The following is a 22,324-nucleotide window of genomic DNA, read 5'->3' as shown; positions in this document are numbered from 1 at the left end:
ATAGAACTCCACATCCAGCTTTTCCGTAAAATAAAGTCGTTCTTTGTAATACAATATAATTGTCGATGTATTCAATGTAGCTCCAACATGTATCTAATAGCTACAAATAGTCAAAAATTTGTGTACAAAAATGTCAGCTTTTATCAGCAATTGCACATTTTAATGGCTGAGCAATACAAACACACAGGTTATCCACCCCCTTGAGATATAAGCTAAGGCTTAATGTACAGCCAAAACATAAACATTATACTTGTTTATTATTTAATAGCAATTGGCAAGCCACACAAACCATTTAGTCATCCACACTTCTTGGCACACACTTCATTTGTTTGTCTGAAACAGAAAAAAAAAATTGAGAACGGCTGTAATCAGTGACTAAAGCAGGTTTCAGGGTTTGTTTGTTTTTTTTCCCTTTTTATAGGCGGAGGTCATAAACAAAGTTTCAGCCAAAAAAACTGAGGCTGCCACATTCACACAAACACACAAAGTCTAAAACTAGAAAATAGTTAAAAAATAAAAATAAAAAAACATGAAACAAGATCATTGTTGATGGATGGATGGTTGAGACAGGGGGAACTAACACATAAACACAGGGGGAGGAGACACCCTAAAGACAAACCAACCACTGTGCAGCACAAATAACCCTTGACACAGAGAGGGCATTGATTTTTTATTTCTTTTATATCCAAATTTCATTCCAAGAAAATGATCCAACTGATAACTGCCACCACTCGGGGAGAAAATGGGACAAATGAGTTGAGACTGAAAGTGGCGTCGAACTCTGATTAGAGCATCTTGTTGTATTAGAGAAAAATCAATATTTGCCTCAAGCAGATTCATTATTGTATCCTAAGACATAATATTATCTATGTTTTCCCATCCGTAATACTGGCCGTACATGAACTGAAGTGCCGGCAGTATTTGTATCTTGATGCGTAATTATATTTCCATTTCTCTTTTCTTTTTTCTCAAAATCCAATTAATAGAAAGATCTTTGATGTCAGGCAAATCAATTATTTATAGTGTGCTGTATACAGTGGATAGCTGAGTGTTCTGAATATCAACAATCCAGCAGCAGCCAAAAGATTTGATATAATATATCCCTGTGAAAGACGTCTTTTTCATTGAACCCAGTTCCTGCTCTTTCACTCTTTTTCTTCCCCCCTATGCCAGTAGAACTGTGAGCTCACTAACTTTCCCATCTTTTTCCAAACCATGTTCTTGCCAAACAAGGATGCCTTTTGGAATGGATTTAGAAAAAAAGGGAAAATAGCAAAACAGATTTTCTTGAGGGCAACATCATTAAAAGTCAAATCAAAATCAAATCAATCTTTATTTATATAGCGTCTTTTACAATCAAAATTGTTTCAAGGCACTTTACAGAATCCCGGGGCCTAACCCCAGACAAGCAACAGTGGCAAGGAAAAACTCCCCTTTAACAGGAAGAAATCTTGAGCAGGACCAGGCTCATGTAGGGGGACCGTCCTGATGATGGCCGGCTGGGTAGAGAGAGAGGAGAAAGTGGAGGACAGGTAGAGGATAGAATTGGTAGGAGAGGAGAGGAGTGCATAAAACATTATTGTGACACCATATATCGTGGTATTTGCCGAGGTCGTTTATCGTTTTATAAAAACCAAACTCCAACGTCAGCCTACACCGGACATTGCAGCGCCATACAGAGGCAGCCTCACTATCTCCAGTTTTTGAAATTTTGTTTTTCCTGGAGATGTAAATTGCCATTTTTGCCTCACCACAGATAAAATTTAGGAGTTGCCACTTGTTGCGAGCAGCTTCGTTGTATCCTGCACCAAAAATAAAAGTTCTAATCGAAAACGTTTCATTAAAACCATTAAAAACACCCTTCATGACATTAAAAAGTACAGTGAGCCTCTCACACTCACTGTACGCGTGGAATACAGTCTTTCGCCCGGAGCAAAACGGGCACTGGTAAAACACAGCAGTGTTCATTCTGGAGAGGAGAGCGTTCAGGGCAACAGCCCCATGTAAGATCCTGCACTGGAGGTCCCCAGTCCTCTTCTTCAGGGGCAGCTTGTAAAGGACCCTCCAGCAGGAGCGGGCTCCATGCCCTCCCAGTCGATCAGCCCACACGCTGGTGCTCCTGTTCGACAGTCCTGTTCAATACCCTCATGCAGTTGTTGTATGTGGTCTTCTTATCGACCACGACTAGAAAGAGGGTCTTTGCTGGTCTGAGGAGAGGACCATCTAGATTCCCGAGATGGGCGGCCAGCCTGATCTCCGGGAAGGGGTCCTCGCTGTCGGGTTCGGTCCCCTGGCCGTAGTCTTCAAGGAGAGGCCTCTCTCTCGTGCTGAGTCTGTTCCTCCATAGCCGAAGCACCCCCTCGGCTGCCTGGGTAGAGCGGATGCCCAACAGGGAACCCACTGCCTCCGCGCCCATTAGGTCCGGCCCTGCCACGGCCACTATGTGCTGGAGGAGCAGGGTCCGGGTCCGCCGCAGCGCAGCCATCAGTCTCGGCGTGGCTTCGGCCAAGACATCCAGCCTGGCTCCATGCACCATGGGTTCCCTTAGCAGCCAATACAGAGAGTCAGAGCACACAGACTGCCATTGAAATTTAGCATACTCGCAATGTCACAGTACAGGACTCGAATCATCACTATGAAGCCAGGGCTGAACCCGAACCTCTCCATCACCTTCCAGAGGAACTCATGTTCAACCCGGTCAAAAGCCTTTTCCTGGTCTAACGAAATGAGACCAGTATCAACGTCCAATGACCTAGAGACTTCCAAAACATCCCGAATTAGGTGGACATTATCTACTATGGACCTGCTGGGCACACAGTAAGTCTTGTCCCGGTGAATGACCTGCTCCATAGCTTCTCTGAGCCTGGAGGCCAAGGTCTTGGACAGAATCCTATAATCCATACACAGTGGAGACACAGGGCGCCAGTTCTTAATCTCTTGCAGGTTGCCCTTTTTGGCAGGGGGGTGATCACCGCTCTCCTGCAGGACAATGGCAGGGAACCCAAGGCCAGGCTCTCGTTAAAGACATCCAGCATGTCGTGGGCCACAATGTCCCAGAAGGCTTTGAAGAACTCTACCGTGAGCCCATCGACACCTGGAGCTTTCCTTCCTTTCATGTATTGCATGCTGTCTGCGTGCATTCTCCTCCACACATCCACCAGGCCATGAGAATAGGCCAGCTGTCTCAGACAATGTTGCGAGGCTGGATGAGGCTCTGCATGGTCGCGGTCTAAAAAAGACTGTGCAGTTAAAATCCCCACCCAGGAATAAAAACTCTTCATCCCCACAACCATTTAAAACAGTGCTGACTTTTTCTAAAAATCTCTTCCTCTCTGTACCGATGGTGGGAGCATAAATATTAATAAAAACCAAGGAGTGGTTCTGGAGGCACGCCTTCACCAGCAAACACTGACCCCTCACCACATGCTCCACCTCCAGGGATGATGGAGTAAAGCCCCTTGAAAAAAGGAGGCCCACTCCACCACTGAGGGTGGTGTTGTGGCTCAGCAGCGCCTGTCCTTCCCACTCCTACCAGTCCGCTTCGATGCCGCCGTCGCTGTGGCTCTCCTGGAGGAACATGACATCAACGTGTTTTCTTCTTGCTGTGTTGAACACAAGTGCCCGTTTTTTTGCATCCCTGACTCCATTGACATTCAGCGTTCCAATTTTGAATGTATTCATGGCGAGGAAAAAAAAAATCAAAGACAGTTAAAAAAATAAATACAAGGAAACATGGTAAACGTTTTTGTTTTTTTTCAATTCAGCTGTTTTCTCGCTTTGCCCATGTGCTTCTTCAGCCTATATATTGGATATATATATATATATATATATATATATATATATATTATATATATATATATATATATATATATATATATATATATATAGAATGGGCATAGAGCATAGAAATACATACAAAAATACATTATATTGAGTAAGCTGCCGGTTGAGAGGGTCAACGGGGTCGGAGGTCATTATGCAGCTCTGAAGGCGTCCATACCTGTCAATCAAATCAAATCAATTTTATTTATATAGCATCTTATACAATCAAAATTGTTTCAAGGCGCTTTCCAGAATCCCAGGGCCTAACCCCAGACAAGCAACAGTGGCAAGGAAAAACTCCCCTTTAACAGGAAGAAACCTTGAGCAGGACCAGGCGAAAAATAAATGAATACAGAAGGGGAGGAGAAGCAGAAAAACTACACAAAGGCCCTTTGTCTTGTTTTTTTTTCAGCCTACTCTTAAGATGCCACACTGTTGGCATGGCAGCACATCCAGCTGGTGTACACTGAATATATATGGCAATGGTGGATTTCGTAACATTAGCGTGATTTGTTGCCTCTTATTTTGCTTTAAACAACCAAAAATCACAGTTTAAAACATGCATTAAAATATTTTATTTAACAAATGGTTTTCAATATATTTTGTAGAGTGCCAGGAGAGAAAGAAAATTTGTAAAATATTATAAGTAGTATTTATTTGTATCCAAGGTAGTTTTCTCTGTCAACTGGACTGGGTTTCTTCTCTTGAAGACGTTTCGCCTTCTATCCAGAAGGCTTCTTCAAGAGAAGAAACCCAGTCCAGTTGACAGAGAAAACTACCTTGGATACAATGACCTGGATGACTGAGAATTTACACAGACATATTTATTTGTAGTATTGCATGGAATTATGTTTATAACTTTTTCTAAAATAAAGCTCTATCAAGGCAAGAATATCATATGAAGCGACCTGCAAGTAAATGCTTAAGTTCTGCTCTGCTTGCTGTATGGGAAAACAGGCCTGTCAATGTAGATTTATGGCACTATATTCATGAGTCAACGATGCACAGTATTACATCCACAAGAGTGTTATTGGATTGAACAGACATTTTTGATACCCAGATGCTCTGCAGCAGTGAACACTACAAAAGCATGAGAAATCAGCGTTGACCTGTATCCCTCAAACTGCCGTTTTGGCCTTTACTGATGGTACAGCAAATATGCAGCAGACTTGATACTGTCATCCATAAGTTGAACTTTTGACTCCAAGTCCCTTTTCCCACATGTTCTGCAGTCCTTTATCACACTGTTTTTCCAGTGGTGTGTCTGTACATCTTTATACATGGAGATATTTGTATTTTCCATCCCTCTTTGATAGTTCTCCCCTAATTCATAGGTCCTAAACCTCCTAATGAATAAACAGATCCACAGTTTTAGTCTTAGGTTTCATAGTTGCCAGATTTTGTATGAAATGCATCATGTTCATACAATCCACTCACATTAATTCAACCAGTACTAACCATAACCCACCAACCTCCAACCCAGTGGTGCTGTTGATCTCTGTGTAAGTAAATGCATGAAACCCAATGAAGTATTTTTTTTTAAATGCATGTAGAAAAGGCAGAGGACATTAAAGCTCTGGTAGAGATAACTAAATATAGTATGCGTACAATTAAGTTAAATCAATTACATAGAAAAATTCTTCTTTCGCTTTGGAGCCCTATAAACTTCTTAGTGTTTCACACTGACATTTTTCATGCATAATTCTCATTGCAGTGTGCAGCTATTGGAACACTGGTTGCTACAGTAAATGGTACATTGTTTTGTAAACACAGTTATATATCAGTGATCACAATGGATGTTTGTTGAGTCATCTGTTACACTTTGTTCAACCTTTTCAAGTAAAAAGGATAAACGCCAAGAAGGCCATCGGGCATGGTCACCAGAGAGCAACAAAGGAACCTTTTCGATTCAATTCCATTTAATTGAATTCCATTAATTCAACAGTATTGTTAAATGTTTCTTCTTTTACAATGACTCTACACACCATAAGGCAAAACAGAAGATTAATTTGGTGCAGATAAAGAGCCCCCCGCTCAAAAGAACTGCATTTAGGGCACCTACATAAGTTATTCAGTCATTATGCAGCTTCCTCTGTTTCAGCTCAATGTTAAAAGATGACCTTCCTTTCACTGCAATCAGAAATCTCCCAAAAACACATTTTATTAAAGGAAGAATAGCTACACAACCATGTGGCATTCTTCAATGTAAACCAGAGTACCCTGATAAAACTGGTAACGAAACATGTATACTTTGCATATAAAGCCCCGAGTCTGTGACAGTCTTGGTAGCAAGATATCTGTAAGGATGTATATCTGTGGGGGTTTTGGTACAGCCTTTAGTTATGCAGGTATGGGGGCAGAGGATATTCCGATTTTCTAATGTTAAGTTGTTCACGAAAATGTATAATATTTTACCTCTACCGCCTGAAAGTAAATGTGTAAGTAAGATGAACAGTTTTTGAATTTCCTTCTTTCTTTTTCTTTGCCACCTTGCTGATTCAGCTGTTCATTTCCACTTCCTTAATTGTAGTAATCCACTCATTGTCTTCACATCTCACTCAACCATAATTCTTCAGTTCATTAGTTTTTCAACTCAAATTTCCTTACATTCATTACATTTTTTTTTACTCACTCTCACCTAAATTGCAATTTCTACTCAAACTATCCATTTAAAATATTACTGGAGCACATCAAGGGCAGGGGATCAATCAAAGCACTACAATTAGAGTGACTGTGGGGTTGATCTGGGACACAGAAGTTCAGTGAGGTGAGCTGAATAACTTTTAGGCAGTAGATGAATGACAGGGAGTGATTTAAACTGACAAGTTAATGCTACTCACAGATTTCCTCCTTGTAATTTTACTGAAGATGCCCTTGGAAGGCATTTTATCGCTAGAGAATCCAGGCACAGAACCACAGTACAAAAAATCTGTATTTCTGTCTTAACAATACGGTGTTTTTCAGTGCTGTAATCATCTTGCATCTATTTGAATTTACCTTTACATTTTAAAGACATTTGTCATGAAACTAAACAGCTGCTGTAGCACCACTACCCGACAGTAACTCGTCGTCCTAGTTATAGAAGTATTATTTCCAATATGAATAATCAAATACAGTTAATTCTGTTATCAATATAGGATCATTTGGAGGAACATGTTTCTCTTTTTGTTTGTTTGTTTTTGTTCATTTTGTTTTATGTTGTGCTGGTTTCTTACTAGATAAAAACAGAATTTAAGATTAAATTCCCTCTTTGGCCTGGCTGTAGGAGAGACTCAACCATTCATGAATGAAGAAAGCAGATGTGAGTGTGCTACTCTATCATTACTGTTTCACCACAATTGTGCAGGTAAGTACAAAAAAAACCAATCAGTGTTGTTTCCTGAGTCTTCTTTAAAACTATATTTCAGAATGGGATCAAAGAACACTGGAACCTGCAATTGTAAAACCTGAACCTCCTCAGAAACACATTTAGTCAAGCGCTACAAAAATACAGAAAAAAATACAGAATAATTATGATGTGTTTTAGGTCTTTAATCTTGGACTTCACACCATGTTTGGGACAAATATTGCACCTATCTAATGCAACCTGCTACATTAGCCTACATGCTCTAACACGCTCACCTAGTCCAGTAGATAAGAACCCTGCATCTCCCAAGGTGTGCTGTTCAACTTATGATGAGGGTATCCTCACAAAACAGTCAATCAAATGAGCACTAAAAAGGGACCTTGTATGTAGGACAGGAGTGTACCGGTACATATGCTCTTTGGGCATCAGCAAGAAAAAACAGGCAGACAGCTAAAATGAATGCACTAAAATATGCAGGCAGAGAGCACCTTTACTTCTCCCATCCTCTCTCGTGTCTGTGGGGACCAGAAGATGAGATCAAAACACGGAATAGAGCTGGTGACAGGAGAGAAAGGGCACAGAGTCATGTCTGAGAATGATACACACAGGGCTCCTGACAATGTTTTAAGGACTCAAAGTCAATGTAATAAAAAGTTTACAATAAAAGGTAGAAATTACCTAAAAGATGTAATTTTGTGAGATAATAGTGTGCCTAATTAGAGTAGTGTTTCTTTTGATGTCTTTATTGCTTTTGATGACCAACAATGTGAAGCAACTATGTATTTTTGTGCAGAAATGTGTGAAATACTGTCACCACATTCATCAGGTATGGAGTCCAGACAGTTTTATCACATATTTTATTAATGTACATTGTATGTACTTTTACGTTTACCTTTTTGGATATTTAATTTAATTCATCTATTTACATAGTATCTGTCACAATCAAAATTGTCTCGAGGTGCTTTACAGGATCCCAGGACCTGATTCCCAACAAGTAACAGTCACAAGGAAAAATTCCACTTTAACAGTAAGAAACCTTGCGCAGGACCAGGCTCATGTAGGGGGACCTCCTGCTGGAGGTCAGCTGGGTAGAGAGGAAGGAGAAGAAAGGGGATCACAGGTAGAAGAGAATAGACATCTACAGATATCGCTGCCTTCATAGCTGTATGCTGACCCACTCGACTCGACTCTACCGGCAGCTTATTTTAATTAATATTATGTATTTCTATGTTCTACCCATTCTCTCCTCTACCCGTCCTCCCCCTTCTCCTCTCTTTCTACCCAGCCGGCCATCAGCAGGATAGTCCCTCTATATGAGCCTGTTCCTGCTCAAGGTTTCTTCCTGTTAAATGGGAGTTTTTCCTTGCTACTGTTGCTTTTTGGGGGTCAGGCCCTGGGATACTGTAAAGCGCCTAGAAACAATTTTGATTGTAACAGACACTATATAAATAAAGATTGATTGATTTATTGATTGGTTGTTTGATTGATTGATTGATTGATTGATTGATTGATTGATTGATTGATTGATTGATCGATACTCCAAATGCAAGAGGTAGTTAAGTGTGTAAGAGGTTTACTTAAAAAACTACTAATTTAAATCTACAGTTAATTAATATACTGTATTTTGATTTTGCAAACTACATCAGTGCATGTAGCATTAACATATACCGTATTTTCACGACCATAGGGCGCACTGTATTAAAAGGTGCAGTCTCAGTTATGGGTGCTATTTCTGTATTTAAAACATACACAAGGTGCACCGTATTATTAGGAGCATGCTGAAACATACAGTAAAAAATGACAACGGAAGTAAAACAATGAGTTTTGACACATTTATTGAACAAAATATTCATTCTTCCGCCACAAAACCATCAAAGTTTTCATCTTCTGTATCTGAATTAAACAGCTGCACTATTTCAATGTCCAACATCCCGAATTCCTCTTCTTAATCATCTGAATCGGACTCACCGACCGGTTCCGGTTCAGCGTTGATTTTGAGAAAGCTCTTAAAATACATGAAGATGGTATGTTCTGACTCCTGTCAGTGTTTGTGTTATGTTTAGCACCCCCACTGGCGTCTTAGGGCATTACACCTACACTGGTTCCCATCTCCTACGATGCTGAGATACCTGAAATGCTTTCTCCTGCTACGCTGCTCACCCAGAAAGCAAGTGTTGCCCCTGCTCCCCTAGGAGACTTCAAGTTGGACCATCTGTGCAAAGTACAATGGCGCCAGGTCCAGAGTTTGGCAGACTCCTTCTGGAAAAGGTGGAGAGTGGAGTACCTGGCAACTCTTCAGCCACAACGGAAGTGGACCACAGAGAAGCCTGACCTCCAGGAGGGGGACATTGTGCTGATAAAGGACATTCAAGCAAACCGCAACGATTGGCCTCTTGCTCGGATCATCAAGGCCATTCCTAGCTCAGACTCCAAAGTCCGTAAGGTTATGGTTAAGACTCTTAGCCAGGGGGTTCTTAGAGAGTATCTTAGGCCCATTGCTGATGTAGTTTTACTTAGTCTCAGAAGTAAGAGTAAATAGTGGTATTATATAATACCAAGCGGGGAGTGTTCTGACTCCTGTCAGTGTTTGTGTTATGTTTAGCACCCCCCCCCCCACCCCCCCCCATTGGCTTCTTAGGGCATTACACCTACCACAAGTTTGTTTTTGAGAAGCCACCGACAGTACGTGTCACATGCAGGCTGTGCTCCACCGCAGTGTTGTTGTCTGAACCTTGGAGTAGATCCATCAGTAAGTATAGCTGATCGTGAACTCATTTAAGTTAGGTTTAAGGCTGTTAAAGGCGCATTTAAGTTAAGAACAATTGGTTTATATGTTTTCTGTTTGGTAAACAATGCTCGCGGGTTCATGCTAATGCTAATGATAGCGGGCTACAGTAGCTAGTAGTACGGCAGATTTAACTGCTTGCTAAGCCTGATTCACGTTGTTTATGGTGTTTATGTGAAAACTATTATTGCTGTTTACTGTGTTTATGCTGTTACTTACCTGATATGTAACCTGGAAAGAGGGAAAAAAGAAAGTGTAACCAGTGCTGTTGCATATATTTCATTTGATTTAATTGTAACAATCTCTGTATTTATTGTGTTGCAGTTTTACAACAAGACAAACAAAGAAATGTAAGGTCTCAGAAGATTTCAGTAAACTCTCAACCTGGAATCAAGTCTACGAGGTCTTTTGTTGTTCGCTATCTGTCTACAATACACCTGACGTGTTATCCAGGACAGAATACGGTATCATAGCCCATGCGTCTACAATCCACCCACATATGGTGGCATAACTTGCCCGCCGCTGCCTCATAGTCTTTGTGAAGGAGTGTTCGCCTTCCGTCACCCAGCGCTCTGTCCATTTCTGTGGCAGCCGAGAACCACGGTGAATGATGACTTCTCGTGATCCGTTGTGCGTATCGCCACCGTGCTGGTCCCTTTTTCTCCACTTTGTGGGTCAAAGGGATGTTAAAAGTCAGAGGGATCTCATCCATGTTGGTGATGTGGCTGGGTGCGGTTATCTTGTCGCGGCAGTAGATGCGGAAGATGGCCACCCTCTCCTGGTAGTCCGCGGGCAGCCGCTGCGCAACAGTTGTCCTTGCACGTATGGAGAGATGCCGCCTCCTCATAAAGCGAAAAAAAAATAAGATTGCTCGATTGCCATTTTCAGCCGCATATTCGATGGCCTGCAGTTTAAAGTACGCCTCGTTCATACGCGTCTCACTTGACCGGCGCCATTTTAGGGGATCCTTACACGTAGGTGTGCCGCTAATCGATTGGCGGAGCGTTTACCGTCGTGCACCCACTGTCGATTTTTGAGAAAATCTCAGTGTTTTAGGTGCACCTTATAGTCGTGAAAATACGGTAGTCTATCATTATCCTAACTACCACCTGATTTAGATTAAAACGACTGAATGAATCTAACAGTACAAACTCCTAAGATAACATGTTGGATCCTGTCCATGAGAGAATCAACAAAACCATGGCTGAATTGGACTTTATTTTCCCCTAAAGTTTGTTTGTTTGTATGTCTGTTTGTCTGTCTTCTCTCGACTTGATCTGGGTCGGCCTCCCATTTAATATCTCCATCTTTATACCTAGTCTAGGGGTTTGGAAAATGGAAAATAATGGACTGGGCTGTTCTGTTGATACTGTTTTATAGAGCTATTTTTACCATGAGTCAACAATCATTCTCATTTCAGAACAGCACTATGTATGCTAATGATTCCAGTCCAGGCAATTATTCTGTTGGATCCTCTATTAGCATTGATATAAACTTATAAATGTTCATACTGTGTTGTTGTGGTTTTCTGTCTCGCTTACATACTCTTCACATTAATGGTGATGGTTCATTTATTTTTTTTATTCTAATATTTAATTATCCTGATTTCTTTTTTTTTAAATGAAAAGCAAATGAGCCCTGAACTCTCAACAATGGCTCCAACTGCTGTGACTATTCCCTAGGCCAGGCATGGGCAAACTAAGGCCCGGGGGCCACACTCGGCCCGTTAAACGTTTTAATCCGGCCCGCCAAACTTGAAAAATTAAATGAATAAACCTTGTTAATGTTAAATTTTCACTGCAATTCTGGTGTTTTCCAACTAGAAAAAAGACAGTCAGGAGGAGAGTGATGGTGATATCCTGAAGGATAACAGAACTTTCAGTGACTTTCATATTTTGTTGTAATGCTTCTCTTCATTTTCATTTGAAATTAAAGCACATGTTTTCTCCATATCCCAAGATGTGTATTTTTTCTCCAATGAGGTGAGGTTACCAAAGCACTCCATCCATCCATCTGCTCCTGGTCCGGCCCCTTTGTCAAATGTTAGAACCCATTGTGGCCCACGAATCAAAATGTTTGCCCACCCCTGCCCTAGGCCCTTCTACATCCCAGCCAGCTGCAATTCAGCTGCTTGTATTCATAATTTTATTTTTATTGAAAAGACCTTGTGAATATAAGATGGAAATATTGATTGACTAGTAAATTGAGAGCATTGCCTTCCCATAGCTCTCTGAGTGTCTGCATCACTGTAACCAATGCAGTAATCTGCATGTTAATCTTTTGCTCTGAATTCCTCCCGCAAGACCCAAAAATACTGGATTTCCTCAACTCGGGCCGGCAGCAAGTAAAGGTGGACAGTCTGCTCTCCTTTTAAATGTACGTGCCTTCCCATGAAGCTGGAAAAGAAGTACTATGAGGAATTACTATTGTGGGATGCTGAAGACAGCTGAGTATTAGTGGCTGGCAAAGTGATGTGTGTCTATACTGTAAATGTCTCCTAAGCAACATCTTGGATGCTGAAGGACTTAATTACAGTGATCCCTCGCTATATCGCGTTTCATCTTTCACGGCTTCGCTGCTTCACGGATTTTTTTTTGCGAGTCGTTCATTGCAGTTCTCAAATATAATCGAAGGTGGCATATCCGTTTATAAAAATCTTCTTGCTCAGAAAAAGAAAGAGCGCCAACAACTACCCATAACAATGTTCTTCTCTCGGAGAAAGACTCCTGCGCCTTCAGTAGAAACAGACGCTACAGCGGAGCGGAGTCAGGGCGAAGAGGCACAGCTGGGACTGGGAAATACGCGAGTGACAATGTTTCCAACCTTGTATTACTATATTAAAATTATTGTTTTTAACAAATTTTGGGCTTTAAAACAGGTTTTGATTTTTGGTTTCATTCTATAGTTCAGTATTGCATTGTAAAATCATTTAAAAAAATAAAGCTGACTACTTCACGGATTTCACTTTTTGCGTGTTATTTTTGGAACGCAACTCCCGCGATAAATGAGGGATCACTGTAGTCCCAACCTGTAGTAGCGAAAGCATGAGCAATAAGGTGAGCCCAACAGCAGCTCGTCGAAAATTCTACAAAATGCAGATGTTCAGATGCTGGACAGTAACAGGTCACACGGAATCAGACGAAAATGAGTCTACACAGACTCATTTAATTTTAAATGCGCTCACATGCCAAACACTGGCCCCACTGACCCACTCATCCGTAGGTTTGATTGGTCAGTGTAATTATTGTATTTGTATGTATGATGTATGTCCCTTCTCTCATCTATCTGTATGATCCTAGTCCCACTCAAGGGGAGTTTTTTGCCACTGTTGCTTGTTGGGGGTCAGATCCTGGAGTTCTGTTGAGCACCTAGAGACAATTTTGATTGTAGCTGATGAAGTGGTGATTAAACTCTGCTGAATATCTGATGATATGAACAGGTGCCCCTTCACCATAAGATTTTTCTGGCCAGTGTGATTCTGTAGAATTCACTTTGGTTGGTGGGCTTTCTGAAGGGGACAACAGTCACGAATTTGTTTAACCAATACCCTCCCAAACCAAGCACCATTGGCGAGTGCAGAGTGGCTAGTCCTTGAAAGCATCTATGATACTGGCTTTTCCTATAGCACATAGCCATTACCAACTGGTTTAATGAGCTGACTGCTTTATTGAGCATTCAGAATAAAGAGAAAAGTGCGAAAAATGTATTTTAGCTATTCTCAGCTAACAACTGGTTTACCTGGTTGTTCTAAACATGTTAATTGGAAAGAGGCAGCTAGAGGAAAACATTAGTGAGAAGGAAACCCCCGACAGGAACTCGGAATTAACTCAGAAAATACAATTACATACCAACAAACCTTTATACCCTAAAGCATGTCAAAGGATTTCATGTATTTTGGTCGATGTTATATCTGATCTTGAGCTTTTGCAATTTCCTCAATAAATTCTGAATGTGGATGAAGCAAAACTCCAAAACCACAATACAAAGTAGCTAGTTTGCCAAATTAAGACCAGGGGAGACAAACCTTCCTGTTGGTGATGACGCTTTCCAGAGGTCATAAAACATTTGCATCAACTCATCTCATGTGAAACCCTAACCCCGAACTGCAGTTCCTGAGAAGGAGCACCCAAAAGCAAGCTACAAAGAACCCTTTCGAAACATACCTGCTGAGGGACGTGCTGACGACGAGACAGCTTCCTGGTAATGTATTGAGTCACTTCCTGTCTTCTCAATCGTTCAGTGGTTGCGTTGTGCACAGGGTGTTGTATTCACTTAATATTGAACACTTGGTGTGTTGTATTCACTTTACTTAAAACTTTGAACACTTGGGACATTCTAGTCACCTGATATCAACAGTGAGAAACAACCCATATTAAACAAATACAGGGCTTCGCCGATTATGAGCGTTAGCATGGCCTCACCGTCTGTTTCACCCGGTGTCTTTGTCTGTTCAGCGTGTGAAATGTTTAGTTACTCCTCTGCCTCCCTTAGTGAAGGGAATAGGTGCAGAAAGTGTAGTTTATTTATGGCTATGGAGGCAAGACTTAGCGAGCTTGAGACGCGGTTCTGCAGCTTGGAGTTAGCTGGAGTTGCGTCAGGTAGCCAGGAGAAGCTGGCTGCTGTGGAGCCGCCTAGCGTAGCTTCAGCTAGCAGTCCCCCCGGCAGCAGCCGAGCAGCCGGCTAGCCAGGGCGGCTGGGTGACGGTTCGCAGGAAGCGTAGCCCAAAACTAAGGCCCACGGTGCACCACCAACCGCTTCCCGTGGCTAACCGTTTTTCCCCACTCGGCGACACACCCGCTGAGAAACCGACCCTGGTAATTGGCGACTCTGTTTTGCGCTACGTGAAGCCGACTCCAGCGACCATAGTGCATTCCGGGGGCCAGAGCGGGCGACATAGAAGCAAATTTACGGCTGCTGGCGAGACGTAAACATAAATTTGGTAAAGTTATTATTCACGTCGGAGCCAACGACACCCGGCTTTGTCAGTCGGAGGTCACCAAAATTAACTTGGAGTCAGTGTATAACTACGCAAAAATGATGTCGGACTCCTTTTGTGTAAATCCCTGTTAGTACACGACCTGATAGCGGATCATCACATTGATTTATTTTGTCTTACTGAGACCTGGCTTCAGGAGGAGGAGTATGTTAGCTTAAATGAATCTACTCCTCCTACCCATCTTAATTATCATATTCCTCGTGTTACTGGTTGAGGAGGGAGAGTGGCAGCAATCTATCACTCCAAGTTATTAATTAATCATAGACCAAAATATGTCTCCAGTTCATTTGAAAGCCTGACTCTTGGCATCACCCATCTGAACTGGAAGGCAGAAAAGCCACTTCTGTTTGTAGTTGTATATCGGCCCCCTGCTGGGCCACATTCAGAGTTCCTGTCTGAGTTCTCTGATTTCTTATCTGACTTGGTCAGGACGGACAAAGTCATTATCATTGGAGACTTTAATATCCATGTAGATGTTGTAAATGACAGCTTTAGAAATGGCTTCATTACATTATTTGAGTCAGTTGGTTTCCTCCAGCAGATAAACCAACCAACTCATAGCTTCAACCACACCCTAGATCTAGTTAAGATTAAGATTAAGATTAAGATGGACTTTATTCATCCCCGTGGGGAAATTGAGTTATAGTAGCAGCGTATGCAGAGTAAAGAGACAGAAAAAAAAAAAAAAAATACAGATAAGATTAAAATGTTATAAGCATATATACATACAGCATATATTATAAGCATATATATAATATATACATAATATAATATATACATATTATAAGCATTATAAGCATATATACATAAATATAGAATAAATTAGAAATAAAATTACAGCATAAACATTACACAATTATTGTTGAGTTGGTTTGAGTGAATTATAGAGTTTAATGGCGGACGGCAGGAATGACTTCCTGTTCCGTTCCTTGGAGCAGCGAGGCTGCAGGAGTCTGTTGCTGAAGCTGCTCCTCAGTTTGTCCACTGTGTTATGGAGGGGGTGGGAGGGACTGTCCATGATTGTCCGCAGTTTCAACACCATCCTGTCCCTCACCACCTCGTCCAAGTTATCAAGTCTACAGCCAACAACAGACCCTGCCTTTTTGATGAGTTTGTTGAGTTCTGACTTGGTGTTGAGGTAGAACATGTGTCAGTGTTCCCTCACAACCCACTCCTGTCAGGCCATTATTTGATCACTTTCACATTTATGATTAAGGATTCTTCAATGCTCAGAACAAAGTCTTACTATAGCAGATGTCTTTCAGATAATGCTGTAGCTAAGTTTAAGGAAGCGATCCCTGTGCTAATCCCAAGACCACCGTGTGTTTCCCCAGGGATAAATCATTATAATCTTAGCCCTGCTGAGGTTGACTCTATTGCGGAAGGTGCAGCAACCTCACTGAGAATCACGCTTGATTCTGTTGCCCCCCTGAAAAAGAAAATAGTAAATCAGAGGAGGTGTGCCCCCTGGTATAATTCACATATCAGGACCCTCAAGCAGAAAGTGCGAAGACTGGAAAGGAAGTGGCATTCTTGTAAAATAGACAGCTATCATGTAGCCTGGAAAGACTGTCTATTAGTTTACAAAAAGGCCTTTCGCAATGATAGAACAGCTTATTTTTCTTCTTTAATTGAGGAAAATAAGAGCAACCCCAGGTTTCTTTTCAGCACTGTGGCCAAATTAACCAAAAGTCACAGTGTTTTAGATCCACGTATCCCGTCTTCCCAACTGGACCATCACCAGATGTGCTGACTGTGGGAACATACAGGTTCTCCAACGAGCCCTTAAACTCCTTCACTCCTATATATTTTTCTGAGGCATCATCATCATCAGGGGGGGAGAATGAGAATCCCAATCAGACTGACCTACCTGCAACGACCCCAGCTAACAGACAATCGACAAAGAGCACAGTCTGTTTCTGCGGCAAGGTGTGCAAAAACCCGACAGGTCTTAAAATCCATCAGACCAAGATGGCCTGCCTGAAGGGAGGGAAGGTAAAGCAACGCACAGGGGCAGTGGCCAGCACTACAGGAAAAGTGCTCATCACAGTCCCTGGTCAGACGGAGGAGGAGCCAGGCCCGGAGCCACCCCACAGTGTCTGGAACCTCCAAGCCGCACCAGTCCTCCTGCAGAGTGGAAAATCAGAACAACATCGGGTTAAGTGGCCTGCCGCCAACAACAAGGAGTAGCTTCAGCTGGATGAGGACATAGACAAGATCATGGAGACAACAGGGAAGGGCAATGTGGACCACAAACTCCAGGCCATGTGCATCTTCATAACAACCATCGGTGAAGAATGGTTTGGGGTGACAGAAAGGCCTGTGAGAAAGGAATCAGCAAGACCCAACTGGTGGGAGCACAAGATCAGTCAATTGAGGCAGGAACTGAAGACCTTGAAGTTCAGGGCAGCAAGTGAGGAGGAGAGAGATGCCTTGTCTGAGCTCAGGCAGATCTTGAGGAGGAAGCTCATCACAGTCAGGCAAGCTGAATGGCACAGAAGGAAAGGAAAGGAGAGGGCCAAGAAGTGCAAGGCATTCATCACCAATCCGTTCAGCTTCACCAAGCGACTACTGGGACAGAAGAAGAGTGGCAGCCTGACATGTCCTGTAGAGGGGATTAACCACCACCTTAACATCACCTTCAGTGATCCGTTAAGGGAACAAGACCTCGGCCCATGCGAGGCACTGGTAAAGCCGCCAGAGCTTGTGGTTCAGTTCAGCACCACCGAGCCCACCCTGAAAGAGGTCAAAGAAGCAGTGATGGCGGCAAGATCAAGCTCCTCCCCAGGCCCCAGCGGAGTCCCATACAGAGTCTACAAGCAGTGCCCCAAACTCCTTGTGCGACTCTGGAAGATCATGAAGGTGATCTGGCGCAGGGTAAGGGTCACCACTCAATGGTGGCCTGCAGAAGGAGTCTGGATTCCAAAAGAGGAGGACGCAAGTAACATCGAGCAGTTCCGAATTATCTCGCTGCTATGTGTCGAAGGGAAAATCTTCTTCAAGATAGTGTCCCAATGGCTTACAGATTTCCTCTTGAAGAATGGTTACATAGACACCTCAGTACAGAAGGGAGGAGTTCCAGGTGTTCCGGGATGCCTAGAGCACATGGGTGTGGTTTCCCAATTGATCCGGGAGGCAAGGGAAAGCAGAGGCGACTTGGCAACACTCTGGCTAGACCTTTCAAATGCTTATGGATCCATCCCCCATAAGCTCGTCCAAACAGCACTGACAAGACACCATGTGCCAGGAACCATCACCAACCTCATTCTGGACTATTACAACTTCCAACTGAGGGTAACAACAGGATCATTAACATCCGCCTGTCAATGCCTGGAGAAGGGTATTATAACAGGCTGCACTATTTTGGTGCCGCTCTTCTCCTTGGCCATGAACATGATCGTTAAGTCGGCTGAGGTGGAATGTAGAGGCCCCTTGTCAATATCTGGCACTCGGCAGCCCCCCATAAGAGCGTTTATGGACGACTTCACAGTGATGACAACCTCTGTTCCCGGCTGCAGATGGCTACTCCAGGGGCTAGAGTGGCTCATCTCTTGCTTCAAACCCACCAAGTCCAGGTCTCTGGTCCTGAGGAAAGGCAAGGTGGCCAACCGGTTCCGCTTTGCCTTAGGAGGGACACCAATTCCAACGGTGATGGAAAAACCTGTCAAGAGCCTGGGCAAGGTCTTCAACAGCTCCTTGAGGGACTCAGACGCACTCCTGCAAGCCAAAGCAGATTTGAGATCATGGCTCACAGCAATAGACAAGTCGGGGCTACCAGGGAAATTCAAAACCTGGATTTACCAACACGGGGTCCTGCCAAGACTCCTTTGGCCCCTGCTTGTCTACGAGTTGCCCATGTCTACGGTGGAGATGCTGGAACAAATCATCAGCCAATTTCTCCGCAGGTGGCTTGGACTCCCTCGATCCCTTAGCAGCATTGCTCTGTATGGCCATTCCACCATGCTGCAGCTTCCAATCAGCGGCCTGTCAGAGGAGTTTATGGTCACACGTGCCAGGGAGCTGATGATGTACCAGGACTCCTCTGACACGAAAGTTGCTACAGCAGGAATCCTGGTGAAAACGGGGAGGAAGTGGAAGGCACAGAAAGCCGTTGACAGAGCAGGGGCACGGCTGCAGCATAACATCCTGGTGGGCAATACGGCAGTGGGCTGGGCAGGACTTGCCAGCTTCCCCATACCCCACTACGACAAAGCCAGAGGAAGCGGAGTATGGTTCAGGATGAGATCAGAGCAGAGGTGGAGGAAGATCGGAGGGTCAAGACGGTGGCTATGTACCAACAAGGCGCCTGGACAAGGTGGGAGCATGCCGAACAGTGAAAACTCACCTGGCCAGAGCTCTGGAGACTCGAACCCCTCCACATCAAGTTCCTCATCCAGTCTGTATACAACGTTCTCCCAAGCCCAACCAATCTGCAGCGCTGGGGATTAGCAGCCACTGCGGCATGCCAGCTGCGCAAAAGAGAGCCACCCTTAAACACCCTGTGTAAAAAAGGATGAATCAGGCGAGTGGGAAGTTTCTACATGGCAGGATTATACATGGTTATTAGTTCACCATGTCATGAATTTCTTAAATAAAACTGAAGTGTTTTAATTTTACAGGTTAAACACATAGACTTCATTGTGCCGTGGTAGTGTTTTTTCCTTTGTTTTCAAAAGTAGTTGTCTCTCTACCCAGCCGGCCATCAGCAGGAGGGTCCCCCTACATGAGTCTGGTCCTGCTCAAGGTTTCTTCCTGTTAAAGGGGAGTTTTTTCTTGCCACTGTTGCTTGTCTGGGGTCAGGCCCTGGGATTCTGTAAAGCGCCTAGAAACAATTTTGATTGTAACAGATGCTATATAAATAAAGATTGATTGATTGATTGATTGATTGATTGATTGTCTCATCAAGTTTTTGTTGCAGCATGTCCCTTTTTTTGTGGATTTTTGTATTAACTATGTAACTTCAAGCAGGTTTTCCGTGGGAAACTGGCACCATCTTGCCACACGTATTTACTGATTTTGTTTTAGAGAATAAACTGTTGAAACTGAAAAGTCTGTTTGGGTTTAGAATGCATTAAATGCTAAAGACACCTGTATGGACTCCTTATTCAAAAGGATGTGTCACATGACTCACCACTCTGTTGCCCCCACTCATTGTTAACTGTCAGCTTGACACCAGCTACTGCTTTGGTATGTTAGGCACTTTAGATCAATTTTTACACTGGTGTTCATTAATATTTAACTATCAACTGTTCACTTAGACTGAACTGTGTTACAGTGTTAGCAGTGTTTCATTAGCATGTGTCAAGTTCAGTTCCACTTGTGGGAATTGTATAGGGTATGCATTTCAGGGATCAGCAACCACGCTCCTTTAAATTAAGCTTAAATGTGAGGGGTTTTTTAAAATCATATATATGAGTATATGTTATCCCTGAATAAGTCATCTTGATGAGCTGGTGACTTGAATTGGTGGATATTCACACATCACTTAATTATCTGTTCTCAATAACTTCTTTTCAATCTTCATGGGTCATGCAGCCAAGCATCTCAAAAGTTGTTTTTTTAAAAATCCCAAGGATTTCTTTTTTTTAAAACTGTAAATATCAAACACTGAGGTGGTTTAGAATGGCATTTTTTTAAATTGTTATTTCTGTGGACACAGAAAAGAGCAAGCCTTAAAATAGATTAAACATAGTTTGGATATTTTTTCCATCCAAAAACGCTGGTAAAATATAAAAATGTAATTTCCATGTTGTGTCACCAAAAAGAACAAGTGGCTTAAATATGTCATCGGAAGGTTCATCTGTTGCCCCACTGCATAATCACAATATTTGTTTTTTTAATGCTGATGGTATAAATGATCATTTAATTTACATCCATGCCACTGAGCACCTCCCTTTGTTGTAAGTCATATGAATGTGATATAGACACTTTATATACATTACTTATAGTTAATTAATTACTTACTTAATTACTACACACACACACACACACACAGCTTTATGCACAGTTAATCATATTTATGCTGGAATAAAGTGTCTTAAAAGCTCAACCTTTTTCTAATACATCTTTTTTTGCATTGGGGGAACTTTAAAGACTGCATTTTCATAGCTGCGGTTACAACGCAGAGACGGCAGTCAGTGATTTTTGAGTCTGCATTACATTTACTCTGGTTTGATAAGATATTTGTACAAAATGTTGGGGAAAAAAACAAAAACGGAGACAGGGTATGCTAACTTGAAATGAAAAATAGGTTTTTTTAAAAAATGAACAAATGGGCTCTCTTAACATGATGTAAAGATATTTACATATTTTTGAATTACCAGGCTGAAGTAATAGAAACTGCCCCTTTCTGTATTCTTTTTGTGTGTTCTGTATTCTTTTTGTTCTTTCTGTATTCTTATAGATCATAACTGGCTTGTCTTCATTTTGCAAAATCTAATTTAAATGTTCACATTAACACAAGGTCACAACAAGGTTATTTTTGAATAATTTGTCTTATTCAGCAAGAAGGTAGACGATGTCAAGAGCTTTTTTGTGAAGGACAGATCTGCTCGATCTCTCAATTATTTGTGTGTGTTTGTGTTGTGTCCTCACACACACATTACAACACTGCCAGACTGCCCACAACAACGTGCAAAGAGCTGCACAAACAGCCAGGCGCCAAATGATGGCTTACTTTTGACCTGTTTAGGCACCAAGTATCCCAAGTGTAAGAAGGTACTGAAGAATCAATCCATATCTCAACAAAATGACACAACAGTGGTCTCATCCTGTTCATGACTGTTCATTTTTTTATTAACCATGAGCTTGAGACACACTTGGATCCTTTTTATTTGATTAGTTGCAGTCTTTATGAGAGAAAATAAAAGGTAACATATAAAAGGTTCCTGGGCCTGTTTGTTTGTCCTTTGAAGTTGGAATTATAGTGCAGATGCAGCTATGAAAACTCAATGTACTCAATGTGACTCAATGTACATGTACACAGTGAGACAGCCCAATCCTCCCAACAGCATAATAAGGTATCACACTCTGTGATCACCCACATTTAATGGGGCAGACAGGGGTGTCGAGGAGTTTCTTCCATCTTAATCCATAATGACAGAGCTTCAGCTCAAGCCATAGTTTAATGTGGAGCAAAAGGACTCCACAAGGATAAAAGTTATGATGAATTGACTGATTGATTGTAGTATTTATCGTATTTAGCCACTAGAGAAGAGTACTGTATTGCACAACATGAATATACTAAGTTGGGTGGTGCGATTCTGACCCCTAGTGGCCTTAATGTTGTCACTACCATAAATGAACTACCATAAACTACCATTCTGTCCAATTACCCTTATCCTCAAATAAAAGTGCAATTTATATCTTCGTTGTT

The 22,324-nt window shown here is 42.3% G+C and overlaps 1 pseudogene; it reads left to right on the top strand.

The window, feature by feature from the left end:
* Positions 1–16,765: 16,765 nt before the first annotated feature.
* On the top strand, positions 16,766–19,827 carry LOC130537028 (uncharacterized; annotated as a pseudogene).
* Positions 19,828–22,324: the final 2,497 nt, after the last annotated feature.

Source organism: Takifugu flavidus, chromosome 1, assembly GCF_003711565.1.
Source record: "Takifugu flavidus isolate HTHZ2018 chromosome 1, ASM371156v2, whole genome shotgun sequence".
Lineage (NCBI taxonomy): Eukaryota > Metazoa > Chordata > Actinopteri > Tetraodontiformes > Tetraodontidae > Takifugu > Takifugu flavidus.
Note: the sequence above shows the minus strand (reverse complement) of the source record. Positions and strands in the feature narration are given on the sequence as shown.